The 24,906-nt window shown below is 39.5% G+C and overlaps 1 protein-coding gene and 1 long non-coding RNA gene across 5 annotated transcripts in view; one reads left to right on the top strand and one right to left on the bottom strand.

Moving 5' to 3' along the window:
- Positions 1 to 24,906, bottom strand: part of LOC129762440 (GPI inositol-deacylase) — a 241,825-nt gene that overhangs the window by 101,709 nt on the left and 115,210 nt on the right. The gene's annotated exons all lie outside the window — the stretch shown is intronic.
- Positions 4,885 to 5,410, top strand: LOC129762443 (uncharacterized). Its single transcript, XR_008740627.1, has 2 exons — positions 4,885 to 4,943; positions 5,001 to 5,410. It is a non-coding gene; the product is annotated as an uncharacterized LOC129762443 (long non-coding RNA).

Raw genomic sequence — 24,906 nt, 5'->3', positions numbered from 1 at the left:
ATACGCCGAAGACACGCCGCTGGAACGGTGCAATGTGAGTGAATTAAAACATCGTGGCGAGAAGTGAACACGCCCCGCTCACGTCACATTGACGCCCCGCTGCAGTGAGAACATGGCCTAATGTCGGGGACATAACTAGTGATCCCCGTTTTTGACGTAGGACTACGTCTAACCGGAAGATATAGGGGGTGAAATGGAAATCTAGGCACTGAACAAGTAGGAAAAAATGCAAGATTTGGAACGCTTATAACTCGAGCATTTCTCAATAGATCGCAAAGGTTTTTGCATCAATTGATAGGAAATATATCTACGCATCTATCATAACGAATAACATTTCATTTTTCTTGAGATAAATAATTGAATAATTGTGAAATATCAAGCATTGTCAAAATGCACTATGTGCCCATTTTTGATTGGTCCATTTTGTGCTCCTCAAATCGTACCGACCAAAACGGGCAACCAGAGCAGCAGCGAAATAGAATGAAGCACGATTGGAAAGGAAAAAGAAAAAAATGAACGAAACATTGGTCGCAGTCTCACACATGCGTAATTCTCGAGCCAGCCAGTCAGCTTAAAAATCCCCGCTCCGCTGCCGTAACGATCATTCTTTGTGTGGACACCGACTGGACAACATCGTTGCTGGACGAGCTGGACGGCGAGGGATTGAGTGCCTTTCTCAAGGCAAGAGGGCGGAGGTGGTAGCGCTGGAGTAGAGTAATAGAGTAGAGTAGAGTTTTCAAAGGGCCTTTCTCAAGGCTAGAGACGAATGAACTGCAAAAGTTTAAAGTCTCTATAATACAATACCTTCCTTCCTTCCGTAACGATCATTCTCATCCAAACCGTACACCACATCGGTTCGCATCACAACACATCAACAAACCAACCCAAGCAGCCATGTCCAGACATGGTGAAGGAGGAAAAGTGAAGGGAAAGGCAAAATCCCGCTCGAACCGTGTTGATCTGGAGTTCCCCGCAAGGGTAGCTAGGCCGAGCGCGTTAGTACCAGTGCACCAGTCCACCTAGCCGGCGTTATATAGTTTCGGCCGCCGAAGTGATCGAGTTAGCTGGCAAAGCTGCTCGCGACGATAAGAAAACCCGCATTCAGAACAGAACACATTCGGTTCGGTGGACATCAAGACAACAGGCAGTTGCAGCGAGTGGCGAGTGGCAAACGCAATCGCAAAACGGCAGCTGGTAGCAGAAAAAAAAAGTTTGTTCTGTATACAATCTGCTTTGGTGGCAAATCCAGAACAAGGCGGCATCGAGGGCGTTCGAAATGGTTTTTTTCAAAACCACGAGTATAAAAAGTTTTCTAAATTGGAACCATTCCATAAAACAAGGCGCTTATCAGGGTCATTAAACCTTTCAAAAAAGAATTTACGAAATACAGTTCAATGCTTTCTAAAATAATATCCAAAATAATAATAAAACACAAATTGATTTTTTCATAATTTGTTTGCCAGGATCTGATGAGTATGTGAATTTGGCAGTTGTTCTGAGCTTATTGATAGTTGGGGACTTTCCTGATTATTCAATTTTCACCAATTCTTAAATTGTTTCCAGATTGAAAGTACAGTAATTTACAATTAGTTCAACATTTAGCTAACTGGACGGACATGTAATGCGACATATTTAGTTGGACATTTTTGTAAACATAGAAATCCAAATTATGACCCCACATTGAAAGTCGACACTGTACCACTGTCATCGCAAATGTTCAATTACAGGTTAAAATCGCCTCCAATGCGACACTGAGTGGTGCTTCGGCACGTCGCATTGAATGTAATTTACTGTACAACATGTCACAAAGCTGGATGGAAAAAAAAATTTCCAACTGTGAAAGCTGTGGCAACAAATCGCTAAACAGGAAGGTTTAGCCGAACAAGATGGGGATATCGAGTGATAACAAAACAATAAACTCTTTAGATTGAAGATAATTTTGTTATCCTGAAAAGGACCCTTTTTAGCCTGCATGTGAATCCAACGAGCGAACAAATAGTAATGAATGTATTTTTCTTCTTCTTCTTCTTTGTTTTTAAGAGGCTTTAAACTTTGCAGTTCATTCGCCTCTAGATGTATTTTTTTGCCATCGCTGCCTTTTAACGCTCATTCGTTCGTCTCGTTGGACTCGCCCCTTTGGCTGAGTCTGCCGATTTGTCTCTATCCTGTGAGCGTGTACCGTTAGTGTATAAAACGCGCGGATCCCAAAAAAATATCTCATTTTCATTCAAACCGTAAACCAGTGTGGTTGTACGGCATCGTTTAACATCGCATCGCATCAACGGATTGGTGCCGGAGCACCAGTATACCTAATAGCGGTTATAGAATTTTGGCCGCCGGAGTGCTCGAGTTGGCTTGCAAAGCTGCTCACGACAATAAGAAAACCCGCCTGCAGAACAGAGCCCATTTGGTTCGGTGGCATTAACTAGTTTCAGCGAGTGGCAAACGCAATCGCAAAACGGCAGCAGGTAGAAGAAAGAAAAAGTTTGTTTATACAGACTGCTTTGTTGGCAAAACCAGCCACCGTAACACGGCGCTTTTCAGGGCCATTAAACCATTCAAAGAAGAGTTATTAGAAGTTTTTCACAATACCAATGCATTCTAAAGTGACATAATATGACATATAATATGAACTGAATTATTTTGTTTATGCTTGTTTTTGAACTTATTGGTGGTTGAGGTCTTTTAAATTGATCATTCAGTTTTCACAAACCCATACATGGTCTCCGAATTAAAAGTGGCTCCAAATTACAACACATTGTATGCAGGATGGCATTAACGAATTTTCTCGGTAGCAAGAACTGCTTTCTTTAGTTGATAACTGATGTTGAAAATTGACTGACGTTACATCTGCATTGCATAGAGAAATAACTAAGGAGCAACACGATGAGCTATGTATTTCCTGCTGCTCTGTTCTTATTTTAAAGGACTTTAATCCGAAGGTCATCAGTCCCTGTATTTACTGTTGGTTTTTCAGAACGCTTATAGCTCGTTTATTTCTCGACAGATCGTAGAGTTCGTCTCAGTTCAACCTCAGTTCTTTTTCATTTTTATTTACTTTGTTTGCGGAGACTACACATCTTACATTTCATTCGTCTCCGAAACCACAGCTTAAGGTACGGTAATGTGCTCAATAGTGAAATATATGATAGTGAACGAGCTAATGACCACCTGTGCATTCCCTATCACAGCCATCATTTTGATTGTACGATATGTGTATATGCCGAAAGATGCCCGACAATGAACATTTAATATGTACAAAGCCTTCAGAAAAAAATCAAGAATCAAGTTTGTAAAAAAAAAACGCAAAAACACAACACCAAAGGTTCTTTTCAGAACCCCCAACATGTTCATAAAGAGTAAACAGTAAACTAATCCATTTTCAGGTAGATAGGTAGGAATTCACGTAGGAGAAGAAAATAGAACAATATATTTAAAATATATATTTAGCAAAAGCTGTCCCCTTTGTATAGTCCTACGTCGCTCCGGTTATGTCACCGACATTACCCACCCGTCTTTTTTGAAATTAATCGTTCATCAGCTAATCAAATAATTCTCATCAGTTTATTATTCGATACGACCCACAATCCAGTCGACGAACAAAATATCGACCTAACATTGGTCGAAATGCTGTGACTTCTCCGTCTTGCCTACACCCAGAAAACAGATTACTAAAATATGCCAAATCTTTTGTGAGGCAAACATTAGTAGAATGTACATATTTTCTGTAAATATTAATCAACTGTATGTAAAATCAATGTTAGATGCAATATACATCCCTGCCAATGATTGGTACATTTTACTAAGCGGTATCGGTAACTTTGACGATTGTCATTGCTGGAAACCGTGAAAGAAATGTAAACAGAACATTATTAACCTAATTGTCTAGCTGATAATTGAGTTGAGCGGAACTACTTTTCGATATTGTTTCTCCACAGAAAAAGGTTGAATTTACCCAGACAGGTGAGTGACGTTCTTGAAAATTAATTCAATTTATGTTCTTTAATCAACATTGATACATATTGGACAGCCAAATAATGATCCATGCTCATCTGTTGCGGGAGAAAGTGAAGACATTACTTCAATAATGAGGAATCTGGGTAATTCGAGACACTAAAACGAGCCTAGTTGAGCTCTAATTCCACCGCTATATTGTCGGATTTGGTCAAGGGCAACTTCATAAACTATTTTCCGACGATTGTGATCGGTGGTTCGATCAATTGGATGTTTTCGAAATCGTCAAAACGAAGGTTCCGTTTCCACTGACGCTGCGCTTCAACTCAATTTTGAAAAGGGGCATAGAACTGGCTCTTCGATGTAGTCTATCGTAGCTGTTTGTAGTAACCATTCTGTATTTGTAGCCGAGAATCAAACTCAATTGATGCAGGATCAGATATTGGACGCTGCAATGGCCATGCCTCGAGTTAATGTGCATTGTAATGTGGTTTATACCGCATTTAGATAGTTCAACAAATGACTAAAATTGCATACAATAGTTCAAAAATTACTGTTATACTGGCTGGTTTTACATTTGTTTACTAATGTTATCGCCTAATATGTACGAATAAAGTGCGCTGCACATACAACGTCCCGTCACTGTGATGTCAACGTGAAGGAATGAAATATCAAATATTCTCCCATGGAAATCGTATGGTAACATTCACATACATCATCACCGGAAATTGTGACGTCGGCAGAATAAGTCCAAGAGAATATTTGACGGGACGATGACGGTGATGTTGTATATGTAGCGCACTTAATTCATATCGCAAAAATCAACTAATCATTGGTAATATTTACCCAAAAATCGTCATATATACCAATTTTTCCTAAGAGTGTATAGTTCATTGGTCCAAAATACGGAATAATTAAAAAACCAAATGGTATCACTGGTAGTCCGCTAAACTGTCATCTCAAACAAAAACAAATGGACCATATAACTGGTGATTAAGGAAACTGTTATCGCTTTTTCTTTCATTAATTATTTCATTTTCTTTCAGACTATGATGTGAAAACATCTGGCTTATCTATAGCCATCAATAGAAACTAGCCGGAAGATGATTTCCCCCATTACCAGTCGCCAAACAACAAGAACAACAGTGCAGATTTTCACCGTTGTCACAGGAGCCAACAACATCTGCAATTCCAATCAGCAGTATCCTCCAAACCCATGCCGGGGACAGCAAGAACAGCGGCAACAGCAGAATCGAATCCTCGGGCACAAATGTGTATCAAGGAAATAAAAACTATCAACGCAGGAGGTATTTATCAACGAGCTCAGCTGGACTCGAATCGTCAATCCGGAAACCCCGGATTTAAAAATTTCGCTGTATTGTGGTTATTTGTATATCACAAACACATATTGTTTTGTAATACGTATTTTTTCGAGTAATAAAATGACTAAAATTGATTATGTATTTTCCTTTTAATATTTCATTTCATTTTAATAACAAACCAATGCAAACAAGCAGCAAGCAGTGCTGGAAGCAGCGCTGCAAGCAGGTCGACGCCTTGCACATGTTGGCGAAAAAGTGGCGTCAAGTTGTTCGATGAATGTATATGAATGGTCGATAACTCGATTGCAAGGTGGCAGCATTTGAGGTCGATTGTTGACATTTCATCGACCCGATCTTGGCAGGCAAAACGGAATGTGGGGAATAATCGCCCCAAATATTCGATTAATCGATTAATCGTCACACTGAGAGTAATAATTAGTAAGTCTTATATTTCTCATTTGCTAGAAAGCATTTTGAAATCAAAAAAGTGTTCATTCCGCCTGAAAATCAATTATTTTCTTTTACGCTCACCTAAACTTGTAAACAAAGTTCAATTCGCATTGTCGGCATTGGGCTTCATTTACCAGATTAGGGGAGCGTCAAAGATAATGATTGATTTTCAGGATAAAACTGCAGCGGGCTTATTTTTTTTTCTCTGGGTTTGTATCGATTAATCGACGTAAATTATTCGTTCGTTCAACAGAGGGTATCCACACGCACTGTAGCATTGTACATAATGACCAGGGATATCATCTGGTGTTCGACTAGCTGTCGAGGGTGGGCGACGGTGAGATGAGGGGACAAGACAAACAAACTAATAACGAAAAAGAAAAACACAAAAGCATTAAATTTTTATACAAGACCGTTTCACAAACATATAGATCAACTGCATATAGCAGATGTCGCGAGTTCCCAACACGTCTCTAACAGGAACATATGGTAGTCTTCCTTGGGCCTCAAGGGCATTCAAAAGGTACTCTCTGGCTGCGTAATTATCCGTACATTGCCAAACTGCGTTATCGATGTCATCGTAACCGTTTTCACACCGACAGACATTGCTTTGAACAAGATTTATTCTGTGGAGATGCACATCTAGCGAGTAGTGGTTGGACATAAGTCTACTCATTACACGTATGAAGTCACGACTTACGTCCAAACCTTTGAACCACGCTCTCGAAGAAACATTTGGAATAATTGAATATAACCACCGCCTAAGACTTCCAGTGTCCCAATCGGATTGCCAAATCAAGAGGGAACTATGACGCAGTAATTGGAAAAATTCATCGTATGGAATCTGTCTATCATACAATTCGCCTTTCTGGGCACCCACCTTTGCGAGAGTGTCCGCCTTCTCATTGCCAGGAATTGAGCAATGAGAGGGGACCCATACAAAGGTTATCTTATAAGATCTTTCGATCAGTGCACTCATCTGCTGCCTCACTTTTATGAGGAAATAAGATGGGTGCCTACTAGTTTTCATCGACTGGAGAGCCTCAAGTGAACTGAGACTATCCGAGAAAATGAAGTAATGGTCTGCAGGCTTGTTGGAGATCATCCCCAATGCGAAGTCGATTGCTGCCAGCTCAGCAACATAAACGGAACAAGGTTCCTGCAGTTTGCGGAAGGCGCTCGAATTTTCATTGAAAACACCGAAGCCAGTGGATCCATTGAGGCGAGACCCATCAGTGAAGTATTTTTTCATGCAATTTCATGCCTGTCGGTAAAAAATACGGGGAATGAAATTTGGTCGAAGCTGATCTGAAATCCCAAGTATTGCTTGTTTCATCAACAGATCGTATTCAATTGAGGAACTGCTGATGGTGAAGTGAGCACGGTCTGGAGTAAACGATGGAAGACAAATATCCGACGAAATATAGTGGTAATAAATTCTCATAAACCGAGATTGTATATTTAGATGAAGAATTTTTTCAAAGTTTTCAATCACAAGTGTCGTGACTTCGCATTTCACCAGTATTCTGAGCGAAAGTTCCCAGAATCGGTTCTGTAGAGGAGTTACTCCTGCCAGAACCTCGAGACTCATGTTATGCGTTGAGTGCATATAGCCGAGAGCTATACGCAGACAATGATATTGAATTCGTTCCAATTTTAGAAGGTGACTTTTAGCTGCTAAGAGAAAGCAGAAAGAGCCATACTCCAGAATAGATAGAATAGTTGTTTTATAAAGCGTTATGAGATCTCCTGGATGAGCTTCCCACCACGTGCCGCAAATCGAGCGGAGAAAGTTGACCCTCTTTTGACATTTTTGCTTCAAATACGTAATGTGGGTATTCCAAGTGCATTTTGAATCAAACCAGACACCAAGGTACTTGAAGGTCAATGATTGGGTAATGCTTTTGCCCAAAAGCTTATGTTGCAATTGGGCTGGGAACCGCTTTCGAGTAAACACTACCAATTCTGTTTTCTGTGGCGAGAATTCGATCCCTAAGTTCCTTGCCCAGGAAGACAAGTTATCTAGGGAATTTTGCAATGATCTTTGCAAGTTTTCGGCATGGGGACCTCTGACGGAAACCACACCATCATCTGCAAGTTGTCTTAGCGTGCATTGTTCTGCCAAACAAAGGTCAATATCTTTCACATAAAAATTATAAAGAAGGGGGCTGAGACATGAGCCGTGGGGTAGATCCATATAACTATTTCTGGAAGTTGTCAGTTGTCCAAGGGTGAAGTTCATTCGCTTTTCTGACAGCAAATTGTACAAGAAGTTATTCAAAATTCCAGAAAGTCCACATCTGCCCAGATTGTCTGACAGAATTTCTATGGAAACCGAATCAAAAGCTCCCTTAATATCCAAACATACTGAAGCCAGTTGCTCCTTGTGCGCAAAGGCCAGTTGAATATCTGTAGAAAGCAACGCTAGACAATCGTTTGTTCCTTTGCTCGTGCGAAACCCAAAGTGTGTACTTGATAGCAAAATATTTGTCTCGATCCACTAATCGAGTCTTCAAAGGATCATTTTTTCCAACAATTTTCTAATGCACGAGAGCATAGCAATCGGACGGTATGAGTTATGGTCAGACGCTGGTTTGCCAGGCTTTTGAATTGCTATCACTTTGACCTGTCTCCATTCGGGTGGCACAATATTGTTTTCTAGTAGGGTATTGAATAAGTCTAGCAAGCGTCTTTTCGCGATATCGGGAAGATTTTTTAGAAGAACGAATTTAATCATATCGCTTCCGGATGAAGAGTTGTGCGATGAAAGAAGAGCCATAGAAAATTCCAGCATTGAGAATGGTCTGTCCAGAGATCCACCGACGACCACCGATCCACCGAGACGTTTCTCGAAGAATATGTTGGGCTAGAACTGAGGTTGGACAGACCTTTTTAGCGAAATCGAATATCCATCGGTTGGAGTATTCCTCACTCTCGTTGGTAGATGAGCGGTTACGCATGTTGCGAGCCACCCTCCACAAGGTATGTATTGAGGTTTCACGAGAAAGACCTTCAATGAAATTGCGCCAGTAACCGCGTTTTTTTGCTTTAATTAATTGTTTCAGCTGTATTTCAAGCTTCGAATATTCCTCGAAGTGAGTGGATGTTCCATGTCTACGAAAAGCTTTGAAAGCATCAGATTTTTTCAAATACAATTTTGTGCATTTGTCGTCCCAGCCAGGAGTGGCTGGTTTTCTTTTAAACGGAGCACTTGGAACTTTCCTTTGTTGTGCTTCCAATGAGCTTTTATACATCAAATCTACGAAAAATCGATATTCTTCCAATGGTGGAAGTATATCTATTGATTCGACACCAATTGTTACCGCCGTTGCAAATTTTTGCCAGTCGATGTTCCTTGTTAGATCAAATGGAACTCGAATGGTTCAGTGGATTGCGGACTACACTTGATTGATATATTGATTGGCAAGTGATCGCTACCATGGGGATCATTGATGACCTTCCACTGACAATCTAATGATAGCGAGTTTGAGCACAAAGATAGATCGAGTCGGCTTTCCCGAGCCGGAGGTTTTGCAATTCGTGTCACTTCACCAGTGTTCAAGATAGTCAAGTTGAAATCGTCACATAAATCGTAAAAAATAGCCGCCCTAGCGTCATCATAAAGATCGCCCCACCCAGTACCATGGGAGTTCATGTCACCCAGTATTAGAACTGGGGATGAGAGAATCGAGACTAGATTCCAAAGTTGACTACGGCTAATGTTAGTATTTGGAGGAACGTATACTGAAGCTATGCAAAGTTCTTTATTCTTATTGTATTCTTAATTATTCTAATTGTCGCGTGTTATTTGACACGCGACAATTTCGACGTCTGATAGAGCTGGTAGAGGAATTTTATAGAAAGAGTAGCCCTTTTTGATCCCCAAAAGTACTCCTCCATAAGAATCATTTCTATCCAGGCGAATAATGTTAAAATCGTGGAAGTTGAGTTCTGTATCAGAAGAAAGCCATGTTTCAGAAAGGGCGAATATATCACAGTCATAATTTTGAAGTAAAAATTTGAACGAGTCTAGTTTAGACACTAGACTACGGCAGTTCCATTGTAGCACATTGATCATATCTCCTACTACGTTAGGTGAATTATCCATCGAAAGATATGATTGATGCAAGGAGGGGCCATGAAACAGTCAATTGCTTAAGATAAGACTTCAGAGATGGAAGCAAGGCAGAAATAAGGCTTCTAAGGGGGTCTTGAATATTGGGGGTGTTCAATAAAAATCCACAATGTCCGAAAAAGCTATCAATCCCCGATTGGATGCGAATTTTCTGTGAGAAGATCGAGGGGCATCGTTTTTATTTCTCTCTCTTCTGGGTAACGGTGTATAATCCTTACTGCAACCAGGAACTGGCTGAGAAGGAGTCTTCGGATTCGTTTTTTTACCATTACCCTTGGAATTAGACAATCTTCTGAGGATCATTTTAGCTTTCTTGCGGTGCATCATTGGTGAAGAGAGTTTTCTTTTTTGAGAATCATCCTTTGTCGAAGATTCTGGTGCAGCCGTAGTGTGATCCTCATCAGAATCAGAGTCCAATTATTGAGTTGACAAAACCGAAAATTGGTTTCCATCATGAGTGGCTGATGCGACCTTGATCATTTCTGCATAAGTCCGCTTGGAACGTCCTGTGATAGAACGCATCACTTTTTCGGAGTGCTGTTTGTACCTTGGGCACTTCTGTAATGCGTGAGGATTCTCGCCACAGTGGATACATTTTACCACTGTTTGTGTACAAGAATCCTCACTGTGTTTTTCACCACATTTACCGTAGCGGAACTTGTTGCCGCAATGACTGGAAGAATGTCCCAAATTTTTACAGATGGTACAATTGTAGACCCGCGGTACAAACAAGCGCCCTGGAAAAAAAACACTATCTTCTTTCACATAGTTCAGGAGAACACAACCAGCGAAAGTCACCCGAAACGAGTGTGAAGGCTTATAGACTTTTTGGTTGTCTTCCAAAGATGCTGCATGTAGTTGCCTAACATCCAGAATCTTCACAAGCTCACCAATTAGCGAGTTTTATAAAACAACCCGATGCTTTTTTCAATTCTTCAACACTCAGACTCGCAGCGGAGACTACGCCTTCTATCTCCACATCTCGAGAAGGGATGTAAATGTGGTACTCCCTGTCTCGTGGTCAACAATCTTGTTCGCCACATCAAAAGTCGGTGCTTCTACACGCAGTTTGTCCGGTCTCTCTTCACGTATCAAGACATCCGGATACTTACGCAGCAAATCTCTTGAAATGTCAAGAGTTCTCAACGGTTTCCCTTTGGCCCGATAGAAAACAACCCATGGTGCCTTTGAGGACTGTTGGTAATATCGCGTCCGCGCAACAATAGCATCAGCAGACGCCATAACGGTTGCGCAGACGGTGCGCAACCGCCTATGAAAACAAAAAAAAGCTCACACACACGCACACACTCGCGCAAAAACTCAACTTAAAACAAACTTAGACTAAAAACTAACTTAAACTAAAAATTAGCTCAAATAAAAAATCTTCTTGAAAAAAAAACAATAATTTCTTTAAGAAAAAAAATAATAATAAAAACTTTAAAAAAAATTATAGGAGGTTGTGTCCAAGATACGACCGCATTGTTGACGTAGAACTACGCTGTTATTTTATATAAGTCGCTTGTTTATACCTTCGGATATTATTCTATAATGCTGGGAAATTTTAGAAACAACTGCTTAGTAGAATAATCTTTGAAATAATGTTTTCATTGTAGAATCAGTTGACGATAATTGATTGATGATTCATTCTTGCCCTCGCAAAACAATCGTATGTCGCAATTTATTTCATGTCAATGCATTGAAAATTTACCTCGAAGGCTATTCCGGTGGCCTTTTTCGAAATTGACATAGATTCGGCTACAGTCGATTATATACATGTTGCACTAGCGCCATTATTCCATATCTCATAACTACATCAATATATCTTTGGCACCGCATGTAAACAACAACAATGACAACACTTGCAAGTATCAAATATCATGCTACATGTTATTTAGTATTGCCTCAAAGGAATCGCACCTCTAGATATCGTTCGTACAAACTAAGCGTAAACCAAGCGCCAAACAAGCGTTCACCATAGCATGCATACAGAGCCATACATTGGTGGCTTGAAACTACTAGTAATATAAACATTTCTCATCATTTTGCGCTATTCTCAAAAGAAACGCTTCTGTTAATATTACTGGCCTCGAAAAGAGTTGCATTACTTTCTTATGCTCGAGATAAGCGCAGCTGTCTCCCTTAGTGGAGGAAGTTTTGCTACTGGCAAGCAAAACCTAATCACATACAAAATTCCAGAACATTTACTTTCTTGATGACTAAACAAGAGAAATAAACTCTCTTTGTTAATAACTACCTCGAAAACAGTAGCAATGCTTCATTATGATCAACATTAGCGCAAATGCAACCCTAGTTGAAGGCAGTTTTGCGACTGGTACGCGAACCCAAATAACTTATAACATTCCAGTAACATAATCAAGATGCTTAGTATTCCCAAATAATTTTTTGGTGCACAAGCTTAACGTCTGCTTCGCCATAACGTCAGTTTAATGCGTTGATGCATTCTCAAAGGCACAAACGAAGCCCTTATGATGACGGAAAATAAACAATGTTAACTGCTTGAAAAAAGAACGAATTATGCCACACAGCTTGTACTCTTCTGTAACACCCATCGATGCGAATTCGCTGATGAGTTTGTCAAGAGCGACCGCCTTCACCACCAGCGGGGGGAGCTTAATTTTGGTTGCTGCCTGGGCGTTTACATTTTCGACCGACGCGCCGAAATCGCCTACTTCGCTGTTGTTTGGTGCGGTGTCACATTCGCGAAGGCTCGGTTCAGTGCGAGCGCTTTTCACTACACCAACACCGCGTGCATCATTAGATGACGCTTACCTCGAAATTTTATTGCCCCTGGCAATGCGTTCGTTTTTTGCAGGGCTCGAGCCTGCCTTTCTCTTCTTGCTCATCGCACACTACGCGAAGCGTCCAATTTATGACACACACACAATTTATGAAGAACACACGATACGTATAACGCGAAAAACGAACAGAAAAATCAAACGACGATTTCCAAGTTGGATTACCACTGGTGGGGTCCAATCTTAGATCGAAGCGCAGCGAAAGCAAAGTGAACTGGATTACTAAACAGTCCGATGCCGAATGAAAGTTTGCCTCAGCGAGATCCACTGTTTATACTCTAGGCAAGTATTCCCCTTCATTCTTTTTCTTTTCCTTTGTTCACGGAGACTTTAAATCCTACGATTTCCCCTCCGTTGGTCGTCGATAAGTTGCTCGTTATTGATAGCTCTGTTCGGGGAAGCACTCAAATGGACAGAACAAATGTATGGGAAAATAGAAACACTTAAAGTTTTCATGAATTTTAACCATTTACTAACAAGGGGATTCTATTGTATGGCATATTAAACAAATCTTACGGAATTTCCGATTCGTTTAGTATGTAAATCGCCAAAATCCGTTCGCGGCAAAAATAGTTATTAACGTTTACTTTATTTCATAAAAACGTGACCTGTTTTCTGATTTGACACCCTTAATGAAAGACGTAGTTCTACTTCAAAAATTCAGTCTGATGAGTCCGAAGAACTTGAACAACCCTATTCGGAGAGCTATACAGCGCCGCACGCTATGGTATAAGCACAATAGTGTGACGGCAAAAACTATTCTTTTGTACTTTGTTTGATGTTTGGTGAAGATACAGATGTGACGCTCAATGGAACCAATCCACAGATCACCGGTCCAGCGTCGCTGGACAGCGAGACCTCTAAACCGCTACAGCGGTAGCACGAAGTGAAGCAGAGGATCCTCCTTCCTCACCTGCTATTCTGATGCGGGTTGAAGAGCGAAAAAATGGCGCCAAAATAGCGTGTCTCTAGCAGGAAAATGATGCTGAAAAACCGAGTGCGAACAGCGGGATACACAAGGGGCCAAGGGGCCAACGGGGCAACCTCCTTTCCTGGTATCCAAACGAACTGTTACTGAAAAGTAACGCTTTATTTAGGACCGAATCAGCTTTGAAAAAAGCGTTTCATCCGGTTTTAAGGGAAAACTTTATTTTTATGGATCTCTTTCAGAAAGGCCGTCTAGGTTTAATGTCAGTAGCACCGTGAGGCCAAGCACAAATACCGCTCTCTTTTATATGATGCGAGTTGAGCTACAAATATAATGAAAAGAATGTGAAAGAGGTCGGTTATACAATCCACACTATCTCAGTATAAAACGCGACGCTTCCTTCGCTTTCGTCATTATTTTCTCTCGAACAGCCACGAAAGCAGCTTGGAAAAGGCAGAGTTGCCAACTATAATTTGAAAAAATCAGGAAGAATGAAAATAAAAATCAGGATAAATCAGGATAGCTCATATTGGGTTGTCCGTAAAGTTAATGTCGATTTATGGGAAAACAAATACATAATTTTCAATCAAAGCATTATAATTTAATTTTATATACATAGTTTTGTTTCACAGTCTTTCGCCATCTTTCATACAGCTTAAATATTCTATCCTCCCAGAACATGTTTGCTTCCTCGTCGAAAACTGCTGCGAGCCGTACATGTGAGAAACAGGTTGCTTAATAGTAGCTCATAATACAGAATCCATTCTAAATCCCACCAGAAACAGAATATATCTTCCTTCGGGCGAAGACCGGATATGTTGAAGATTTAATAATTATGGAATAAATCCTCGCATAAGCGAAAACACTAGTGTTTCTCTTGACATTTTGATCGTTTGTATTTTTTCCGAAAAAACCTACAGCATCACTACAGTCAATTGCAGAGAAATCAATATTCGAATTTTCACTGAATGCATCATCCATGCATTGGATGATGGGTGAAGTCTTCACTCAAGAAATGAGGGAAGCATTTCAGCAGTGGAAGATTTGCTGATTTTTTTCTATTTTTATGATATTTAGTATTGGTGCTCCGGCACCAATCCGTTCGGCCTAGTTACCCTTGCAGAGCAATCAGTGAATGCGACCAACAGGGAACTGCACACTTGCACGGTTCGAGTGGGACTTTGCCTTTCCCTTAACTTGTCCTCCTTTGTTACGTCCACGATGCCGATGCCGTACAACCACACGGGTTTACAGTTTGAAAGAAAATAAGATATTTTTTGGGGTCCGCGTGTTTTATACTCTAGCGGTACACACTCACAGGATAGAGGGGCGCCAGAGGGGCGAGTCCAACGAGACGAACGAATGAGCGTTAAAAGGGAGCAATGGCAAAAAAATATATTCATTACGATTTGTTCGCTCGTTGGATTCACATGCAGGCTAAAAAGGGTCCTTTTCAGGATCACAAAATTATCTTCAATCTAAAGAGTTTATTGTTTTGTTATTACTCGATATCCCCATCTTGTTCGGCTAAATCTTTCTGTTTAGCGATTGCATTTGCCACTCGCCACAGCTTTCACAGTTGGAAAATTTCTTCCCATCCTGCTTTGTGACATGTTGTACAGTAAATTACATTCAATGCGACGTGCCGAAGCGCCACTCAGTGTCGCATTGGAGGCGATTTTAACCTGTAATTGAACATTTGCGATGACAGTGGTACAGTGTCGACTTTCAATGTGGGGTCATAATTTGGATCTCTATGTTTACAAAAATGTCCAACTAAATAAGTCGCATTACATGTCCGTCGAATTAGCTAAATGTCGAACTAATTGTAAATTACTGTACTTTCAATCTGGAAACAATTTAAGAATTGGTGAAAATTGAATAATCAGGAAAGTCCCCAACTATCAATAAGCTCAGAACAACTGCCAAAACTGCCATACTCATCAGATCCTGGCAAACAAATTATGAAAAAATCAATTTGTGTTTTATTATTATTTTGGATAATGTTTTAGAAAGCATTGAACTGTATTTCCTAAACTCTTTTTTGGAAGGTTTAATGGCCCTGAAAAGCGCCTTGTTTTATGGATTGATTCCAATTTAGAAAACTTTGTACTCGTGGTTTTGAAAAAAAAACCATTTCGAACGCCCTCGATGCCGCCTTGTTCTGGATTTGCCACCAAAGCAGTTTGTATTAAGAACAAACTTTGTTCTTCTGCTACCTGCTACCGTTTTGCGATTGCGTTTGCCATTTGCCACTCGCTGCAACTGCTTGTTGCTGTCTTGATGTCCACCGAACTGAATGTATTCTGTTCTGAATGCGGTTTTTCTTATCGTCGCGAGCAGCTTTACCAGCCAACTCGATCACTTCGGCGGCCGAAACTATATAACGCCGGCTAGGTGGACTGGTGCACTGGTACTAACGCGCTCGGCCTAACTACCCTTGCGGGGAACTCCAAATCAACACGGTTCGAGCGGGATTTTGCCTTTCCCTTCACTTTTCCTCCTTTACCATGTCCAGACATGGCTGCTTGGGTTGGTTTGTTGATGTGTTGTGATGCGAACCGATGTGGTGTACGGTTTGAATGAGAATGATCGTTACGGCAGCGGAGCGGGGATTTTAAGCTGACTGGCTGGCTCGAGAATTACGCATGTGTGAGACTGCGACCAATGTTTCGTTCATTTTTTTCTTTTTCCTTTCCAATCGTGCTTCATTCTATTTCGCTGCTGCTCTGGTTGCCCGTTTTTGTCGGTACGATTTGAGGAGCACAAAATGGACCAATCAAAAATGGGCACATAGTGCATTTTGACAATGATTGATATTTCACAATTATTCAATTATTTATCTCAAGAAAAATGAAATGTTATTCGTTATGATAGATGCGTAGATATATTTCCTATCAATTGATGCAAAAACCTTTGCGATCTATTGAGAAATGCTCGAGTTATAAGCGTTCCAAATCTTGCATTTTTTCCTACTTGTTCAGTACCTAGATTTCCATTTCACCCCCTATATCTTCCGGTTAGACGTAGTCCTACGTCAAAATCTAAATACACATTATCCTCAATAAAGCAACGTTGTTCCTCAAATTTAATCTCGTTGTAATTTCATAAATTCGTCAGACAATCTGGTTTCCTGAAATTTTTTAGCACTGTTTTGGGAAGCCACGAACCAATTGAGGGTACAGATGAAAAAAAGTTAAGTTCAAAGTTTAACTTAATGTAAGATATATACAAGTGCGAAACGGAGAACTACCATGACAGAAAACTTTGGCATGGAAACCAATATATTTATTACAAATAATGTAAAGAGTACAAAAATCAGGAAAAATCAGGATCAATTCAGAAAAATCAGAATTAATTGAGTGTTCGTCAGGATATCAGGGAGCGTGCTAAAAAGCCTGGGAAATCTTGAAAAATCAGGAAGGTTGGCATCTCTGGCCACAGGAGGTGTGAAGAAGCCACATCGCTACCGACCGGGAATCGTCGTTTTGCGTGAAATTCGTCGCTATCAAAAGTCGACCGAATTGCTGATTCGCAAACTATCTTTCTAGCGTTTCGTCCGTTTGAGAAGTTGGAATTGTTGGGAACATACATTCCTGCTTGGCGTCCGGCGATAGAATGAGGCCAAGCACCACCACCGCTTTGTTTATATAGTCATATAGTCAACGTTGTAACGACCGCTTATATACATAATCTCTTCTGCGTTCCCCACTCGTCTTCACCTTGTCTCTACGTTTCGCCCGTTCCTATGGTTGCTTGTAATGGATAGCTGTTTGCTGCGGTAGCGCAGACAAAATGTATGGGAAAGTAGGGATTTCTTTCTTCCAATTTTCATCAATTTGAGCTTTAAATGAACTGAAAAATAGTAATGTAGAGCATACAAAAAATTGCTGATTTCCAATTAATTCGTGTATTTGGAATCAAAATCCATCGTAAAATTAAAGAGGTATTAACGTTCAAAAACTGAACACTTTTTCACATCGAAATATTGAAATGGGCCCCTATATTGAAAGGTTAGGCGTAGTCCTACGTCAAAATAGTAAACGGAAAAGTATTACATTCAATCAAAATACCTTGGCCAACGAAGAGAAGGGTTAAGGCTCTCCAACGTGAATATGTGAAAAAAAAAGTTGATGGGTCTGGGCACGGACGAAATCTTGACATAGGGCTATGATTGTGTGTAGTAATTGCATTTAAATTGAGTTTTTTCATGGTTCAAAATCTGTATTTTGTTGCAAATGGGAGCGCTGAAAAAACCGTTTCTTATATGAACTTGTATCGTTTAAACGGGTTAGATGAGATAACATGGTAGAATGCGGAACCACACTCTGTTCAAACACAAAAATACCATTAAAGCCATTACTACCCTTTTCTTTTATTTTTCCAGTTATGCAGAAGAAGACAAGGAATCATCATTTTCAAACACATGTCTAAATAGTTAAGACACACATGTCAGTGTTGTCTTGAATATAAGTCAAATAAATCAATGACTACGGAAAAATATTCTAGATAAAAATAGCCTTTTCTCCATCGTTCCCACTTGTCCGGAACATTGTTTGTAGAGAGTTGTATTAACTTCATAGCCAGATGATGTATATTCATGTATCTTATGGCCATGGAAAGTTCGTGTAGCTGCTGTAGTGTCTCATGGGCGTCGTGCTCAAATTACGTAACGCAAAAATCCGTATTGTGGATCCCCTCCCCCCTACGTAACGCAATTTCCTATCTCTAATACACAGTAAGTAACGTAACCTTGATCCCCTCTCCCCCTCTCGCGTTACGAAGTTTGTGCATGACGCCTTATGTATAGGAAAGGAGAGGAGCATGTATCCGAGGAAGTGAAGCGAGATTCTGAAGAAGACATATATGGGGAGCATAATATTAAGATAACGCCCAATTGACAAGTGGAGAGCTACTCGTGACCAGCTTCTCGCACCTAGTTTGACTGCATTCATTGGCAGCCTATCTTTACACCCGAAGGTAATGCGGCAAATATTTCTATTTCGTCAAGAATTTAGTATATGGCCGCGGATCTGCATCCAATGGCCAAAAAAAAAAAACGGTTAACATGTGGACATAGCGCTCACCATTCACAGTTACTGTCGCACCGTCCTCATTTTCAAAGAAATGCGGCCCGATGACTCCACCAGACCATAATGCGCACCAAACAGTGTCTTTTGGCGGATGCAATGGCCTCTCAACAATCACGTGTGGATTTTCTGAGCCCCATATACGGAAATTTTGGGTGTTCACATAGCCACCGAGCTCGAAATGTGCCTCATCGCTGAAGAAAATTTGATGCGAAAATCCAGCATTTTGCTGCTGTTGTTCGTTCACCCAATCGACGTATGCCCGACGCATTCCATGGTCACCACGCTCTAATTTTTGTACCAGTTGGACTTTATATGGATGTAGGTGCAAGTCCAAATGCAAAATTCGCCACAATGATGTGTTTGACAAGCCCAATTGCTGAGCACGCCGTGGAATCGAAACATTCCACACTGGCAGCAACAGCAGAAATATTTTCGGCCAAACGCGCATTACGATGATGCACAGGTTTCACAATATCCGCTACGGATCTAGTTTGTTAGAATTTACGCACTACATTAGCGATTGTGTGCTCTGTAGGCCGTCCATGACGACCAAAATCCGTCCGTAATGCTCCGTAAGCGCAGGGCTGTATACTTTCGGAAGCCCGAAATGGAAAACCCTGTATTATATAAAATGTATCAATTTTACAGGTTTTCCTTCACAGGATACCTAAAGATAATCTCTGCCGCGTGTTGTAACACATTAGATTCTAGGGTTTTTGTTTTGTCGAGAGGTCAATTGTTCGCATTTCAATAATCACATCCCTTACCGCAGTGAATCCTGATTTTTCTTAACCATTCCCACTAAGAACTATCCCTCCTACGATAAAGGCTAGGGAACCACGCTATAGAGGCGACCCTTCTGGCCTTCAGGCGGCGAATATCATACTAACATTCACATTCACTAACAAGCTCGAATCACCAAAAATTGCACAACGAGAATGATTTGCTATTCCCAAGCGTCATTCTGTATGTTCAATTTGGTTGGTTCAGGCCAATCAGGAACTACGAATTGTACAGTTTACCCAAGCATTACATTATATTCGTATTTTTTTTATTTTTTGTTAGGGTGCCCATTTTCATTTTAGGCTGATCCGAAATATCGACTTATTCCCCTATTTCAAAAATTCATAACTTGTGAACTACTGAACCGATTTAAACGGTCGACATATAAAACTAAAGCTAATTAGCTAGACATTCTTGGAAAAATGCTACGTTTGCAAAAATTCCAGGTTTTGGTTTGATTTTACAAAATATATATTTTTATCAAGGCTCATATGGCGTTAACCTGGCGGGGCCGGGAGTTCAATATTTTGACAGTTTTTCTTATTATCTATGTTAGTAATATGTAACCGATTACTCGCGGTCGGCTCGAGGTTAGTCCATCCTAGTGAGTTATTCTAGCTACTATGTCCACGCAACAATCATCATGTGTCAGTAATCCCACCTCTTTGGTATTCGGATATATAATGTGAAAAAACCTCATATTTTCGTATCCAATATTAGATGCATAAAACCTTGTACCTCCAACGTAACGCTCTCGTTTTCGAAGTCCCCCAAATATTCATTTATTCATTCATTCAGAGTGAATTCAAATTCAACTTCACTAAATCAACGATAGTCCTACGTCACCATTGCGGTTATACCATAGATATAACCCAAGGCGCCTATATATATATATACCAGGTGAAACAATCATATGAAATGAACTTTCATCCATATTGGAATTGCTGTCGGTGTTGTTTACAAACAGCTGCCGGCGGCTCACTACAAACTGCTACGACGCTTATTCGAACGATGCCTACTATGTTCGGTTTTCGCGAATTTATGTGAAAAAGAAGGGATGATTTTCCTTCGCATGTGAAAATGCAAAAATGGCGTATCCTAGCAATAAAAAAAAACAAACAACTCCCGCTCCACAAACCGTAATCCCCTTCTTATTGAAGTGATGATGTTGCTTCACCTGTTATACATTTATATAAGCGCCTTGGATATAACCCACGAAAAATACAGATTTTATTATGGCAACCCTGATTAACACCCGACGACGCTATGGTTTGTTTTCAGAGAGAAACAGAGGAACAGCTAGCGAGAGTGATTTTTTTTATTCCTTTTATCCTCGACTAGCGGCCCAATTCTATGTTTTAATAAGTTTACCGCAAAGTCATTGGAATAGCTTTGCTGTTGCACTCAAACAGACTCTCGCAACAACGCAGACGCACACACTCTCTCACACAAAAAACGCATCGCAGCTGCTCACTGCTCACTCTCTCACTATGTTTGTGTTTACGTCAAGAATACGAACATTTACGACCGTTTACGACTGTTCACGACGACCGCGCTTTATTTTTTAGCGATTTTATTTATAGTAAGATTACGTTTCTCGCATTATTGAGAGAGTGTGACGCTAACACATGAGTAATGGGGCATTAGAAAATGCTCTCCAATCGCCTGCTCTTTGTATGCCTTGATAATATGACAATGAATAAACTAAAATCATGCTTCAATGCGGAAAGCCGAGGTTGTGAAAATGATCACATCCAAAAGAGAAGAAATAGTATTCGTTTGAAAATGCGGCAAAACCACAACGCAACATAACATCGCGATTTTGCGCTTCGCGTCGAATGTAACCTTTCCCCGCTGTGTGATGATTAACTGGATTGTTCTCCAATGTAGCATAACGTGGATGTTTGTAATTTTTCTACTTATTTGCTCATATTCTGAAGTGATCATTTTCGAAACTGCAAATGGGTGAGTCCGCTCGTATGTATTTAATTCCCATAAAAATACATTCAATGGAACAAAACATTGCTTTTCAAGATGCAAGAATTGGTTGCTAACCAAAAAAAATGTAGATTTTTTAAATGCTTTAATTTTTAAATTTGTTGATGCGTTGATGTTGAACTTGTATTTTTCATTCGAACGAAAGTTTGTATTCTGTTTGGGTTGGAGGAAATATGAGTTTTCCACAGCATTTGGGATTTTTTTGACTCAAGTGTAACTTTTGAAAAGGGCGTATCGATTTGAGTAAGAGAAATCTTTGATAATTTATATCTCAAAAACTATGAGTCGTATCGAAATAGTGTCTTAAAAAGAGTTATAATGTATTGATTTTAAAACGTGAAAAAAATACACACTTAGAAAAAAATTAGTACTCTTTTTTGACGTAGGACTACGTCTTTCATTTCTATACCGGGGTGTAAAATCAAAGTTTCGAAAACGAAAACCGAGATTTTGAGCGTTAATAGCTTTTAAACAACTGAACGAAATGGTATGATAAACATTTCATTCGAAAAATAAAATGTCTACGCGTTCTATACTTGTTACTTTTTGATCCTTTTGATCCTTTGAAACTTGTTTCAATAGTCTTAAAATTGCTTTCAAAACAAGCTATTGAAATCACCAATCGGTATATAAGCGAGCGCCGCTCGGAAATCCACTCAGTTCTAATTGAACAGCGATAGGAGCATGTTGTCGCTGTTGTGGTGAAGCTCTTCGTTTATCATGAAAGCGCGGATGAACGGTGTCACCTGTTTGTGCACCCTAGGCCAGAAGGGAATACATCAGGAGGAGAGTGATGCCACAAACGGTTCCCCGGGAAGACATCGCTACACACACATACACGCGCGGAATTCTTTCCGTTTGGCTTTCCATTCAGCATCGAGAAAGTTCCGGAAAGATCTAATCATTGCTGGAAAATAATCTGCCAGTTCCTCTGGGAATTTAAAAATACATTCATGTGAAAGAGTTTATTTGAATGTTTTCTATCCATGTAACACTGTGACCAAATATGTTTCAATCAAGTGCTATTAACAGATGGTTATCGAGTTAGCATTAACCACTGGTGCGCTTCCAGTATCGAGGAAAATGTGGAAATATCTAATCGTTACTGAAAATAATCTGCCAGTTCCTCTGGGAATTTAAAAATACATTCATGTGAAAGAGTTTATTTGAATGTTTTCTATCCATGTAACACTGTGACCAAATATGTTTCAAGCAAGTGCTATTAACAGATGGTTATCGAATTAGCATTAACCACTGGTGAGCTTCCAGTATCGAGGAAAATGTGGAAATATCTAATCATTACTGAAAATAATCTGCCAGGTCCTCTGGGAATTTAAAAATACATTCATGTGAAAGAGTTTATTTGAATGTTTTCTATCCATGTAACACTGTGACCAAATACATTTGGTTTTGTGATTTTTCAATCAATCGCAATTAACAGGATAGCTTCTGAAGATTATTCTTCCTCATCAGTAGGATATTTCCGTATTCAATATTGTATGCGCCCGCAATCGATTATTGCTCAGTCGCCGAAAGTTCCGAGCTCAGAGAGTTCATTCCCCTCTAGTTTGCCTTCCAAATTGCCATCGTAAACCACGCCTTCTCTCGATTCAATCACGCACAAAAAGCATACTTAAGCGATATTCTGGTGGTGAGACGCATTCATTTTTCGTGAGGACTTCGACAAGACAACATCGTTGCTGAGGATGCTGGACGGCGAAGGATCGAGATCTGCCCTGAAACGCGAGCAGTTTGTTTGAAACTGTGAGGGAGCACAGAGAAGCCGATCCTTCAGGAGAAGAGAAGGTGACCATCGAAGCAGCCGCTACACATACACATACACGCACGGATTTTTTTTCCGTTTGGATGCCATTCAGCATCGAGAAAGATCCGGAAAATAATCTGCCAGTTTCTCTAGGAATTTAAAAATACATTCATGTGAAAGAGTTTATTTGAATGTTTTCTATCCATGTAACACTGTGACCAAATATGTTTCAATCAAGTGCTATTAACAGGTGGTTATCGAATTAGTATTAACCACTGGTGGGCTTCCAGTATCGAGGAAAATATGGAAATATCTAATCATTACTGAAAATAATCTGCCAGTTCCTCTGGGAATTTAAAAATACATTCATGTGAAAGAGTTTATTTTAATGTTTTCTATCCATGTAACACTGTGACCAAATATGTTTCAATCAAGTGCTATTAACAGATGGTTATCGAGTTTGCATTAACCACTGGTGCGCTTCCAGTATGGAGGAAAATGTGGAAATATCTAATCGTTACTGAAAATAATCTGCCAGTTCCTCTAGGAATTTAAAAATACATTCATGTGAAAAAGTTTATTTGAATGTTTTCTATCCATGTAACACTGTGACCAAATATGTCTCAAGCAAGTGCTATTAACAGATGGTTATCGAATTAGCATTAACCACTGGTGGGCCTCCAGTATCGAGGAAAATGTGGAAATATCTAATCGTTACTGAAAATAATCTGCCAGTTCCCCTTGGAATTTAAAATTACATTCAAGCGAAAGAGTTTATTTTAATGTTTTCTATCCATAAAATATCCATATAATACATTTGGGTTTGTGATTTGTCAATCAAGTACAGTTAGCAGGAAAGCTTCTGAAGATTATTCTTCAGAACAAGGTTTTTCGTATCCTATATTGGATGCATAAAACCTTGTGCCTCCAACGTAACGCTCTTGTTTACGAAGTCCCCCAAATATTCATTTATTCATTCATTCAGAATGGATTTAGATTCAACTTCAAACAAATGATCTCTAAATCAACGATAGTCCTACGTCACCCTTGCGGTTATACCATAGATATAACCCACTTCCTGTTTTTATTTACAAAAAAAAACTTGAACTAATTTTTCAAATTTTCTACATGATTTCTATTTTATAAGAAACAAAAATCGCTACGCTTTGTATTAACCCACAAGTCTTCAAATGTTTTTAGCGTAACTCCTAAACATATATTTATATATTTTTATTTGGAAAAGTTGTTGAAAATTATAAGCAAATTCATATTATAATTTCTTGAAATGGCGGTATAACACGACAAACATATGAAAGAGCCTATTTACTATAAAAAGACAATAAATTAGAAATATTTTTTTAAATATCTCGAGAATGGTGCATTTAAAAGGAGATTGATAAAGAGCTTTTTTGTTTTAAATCACATTAGGATTCATAATTTGTGCCTAAAAATGATTGTTAACATACAAAAATTCCATGTTTCGAAAATTCATAAAAATTTGATGTTCCACAAAGTTCGCCAGAAATATATTAACCATCTTGAACAATTTTTTTAATTTTTCTACATGACTTTTATTTTATATGAAAAATATTTTTAAAAAAAATAAAAATATGTATTGCAAATTAAAGTTTCATTTTGTAAATGAAAAAAAAGAGTTATATT

The sequence above is a fragment of the Toxorhynchites rutilus genome, chromosome 1 (assembly GCF_029784135.1).
Source record: "Toxorhynchites rutilus septentrionalis strain SRP chromosome 1, ASM2978413v1, whole genome shotgun sequence".
Classification (NCBI taxonomy): domain Eukaryota; kingdom Metazoa; phylum Arthropoda; class Insecta; order Diptera; family Culicidae; genus Toxorhynchites; species Toxorhynchites rutilus.
The sequence above is the reverse complement of the archived record's forward strand: the minus strand, read 5'-3'. Positions and strand labels throughout refer to the sequence as shown.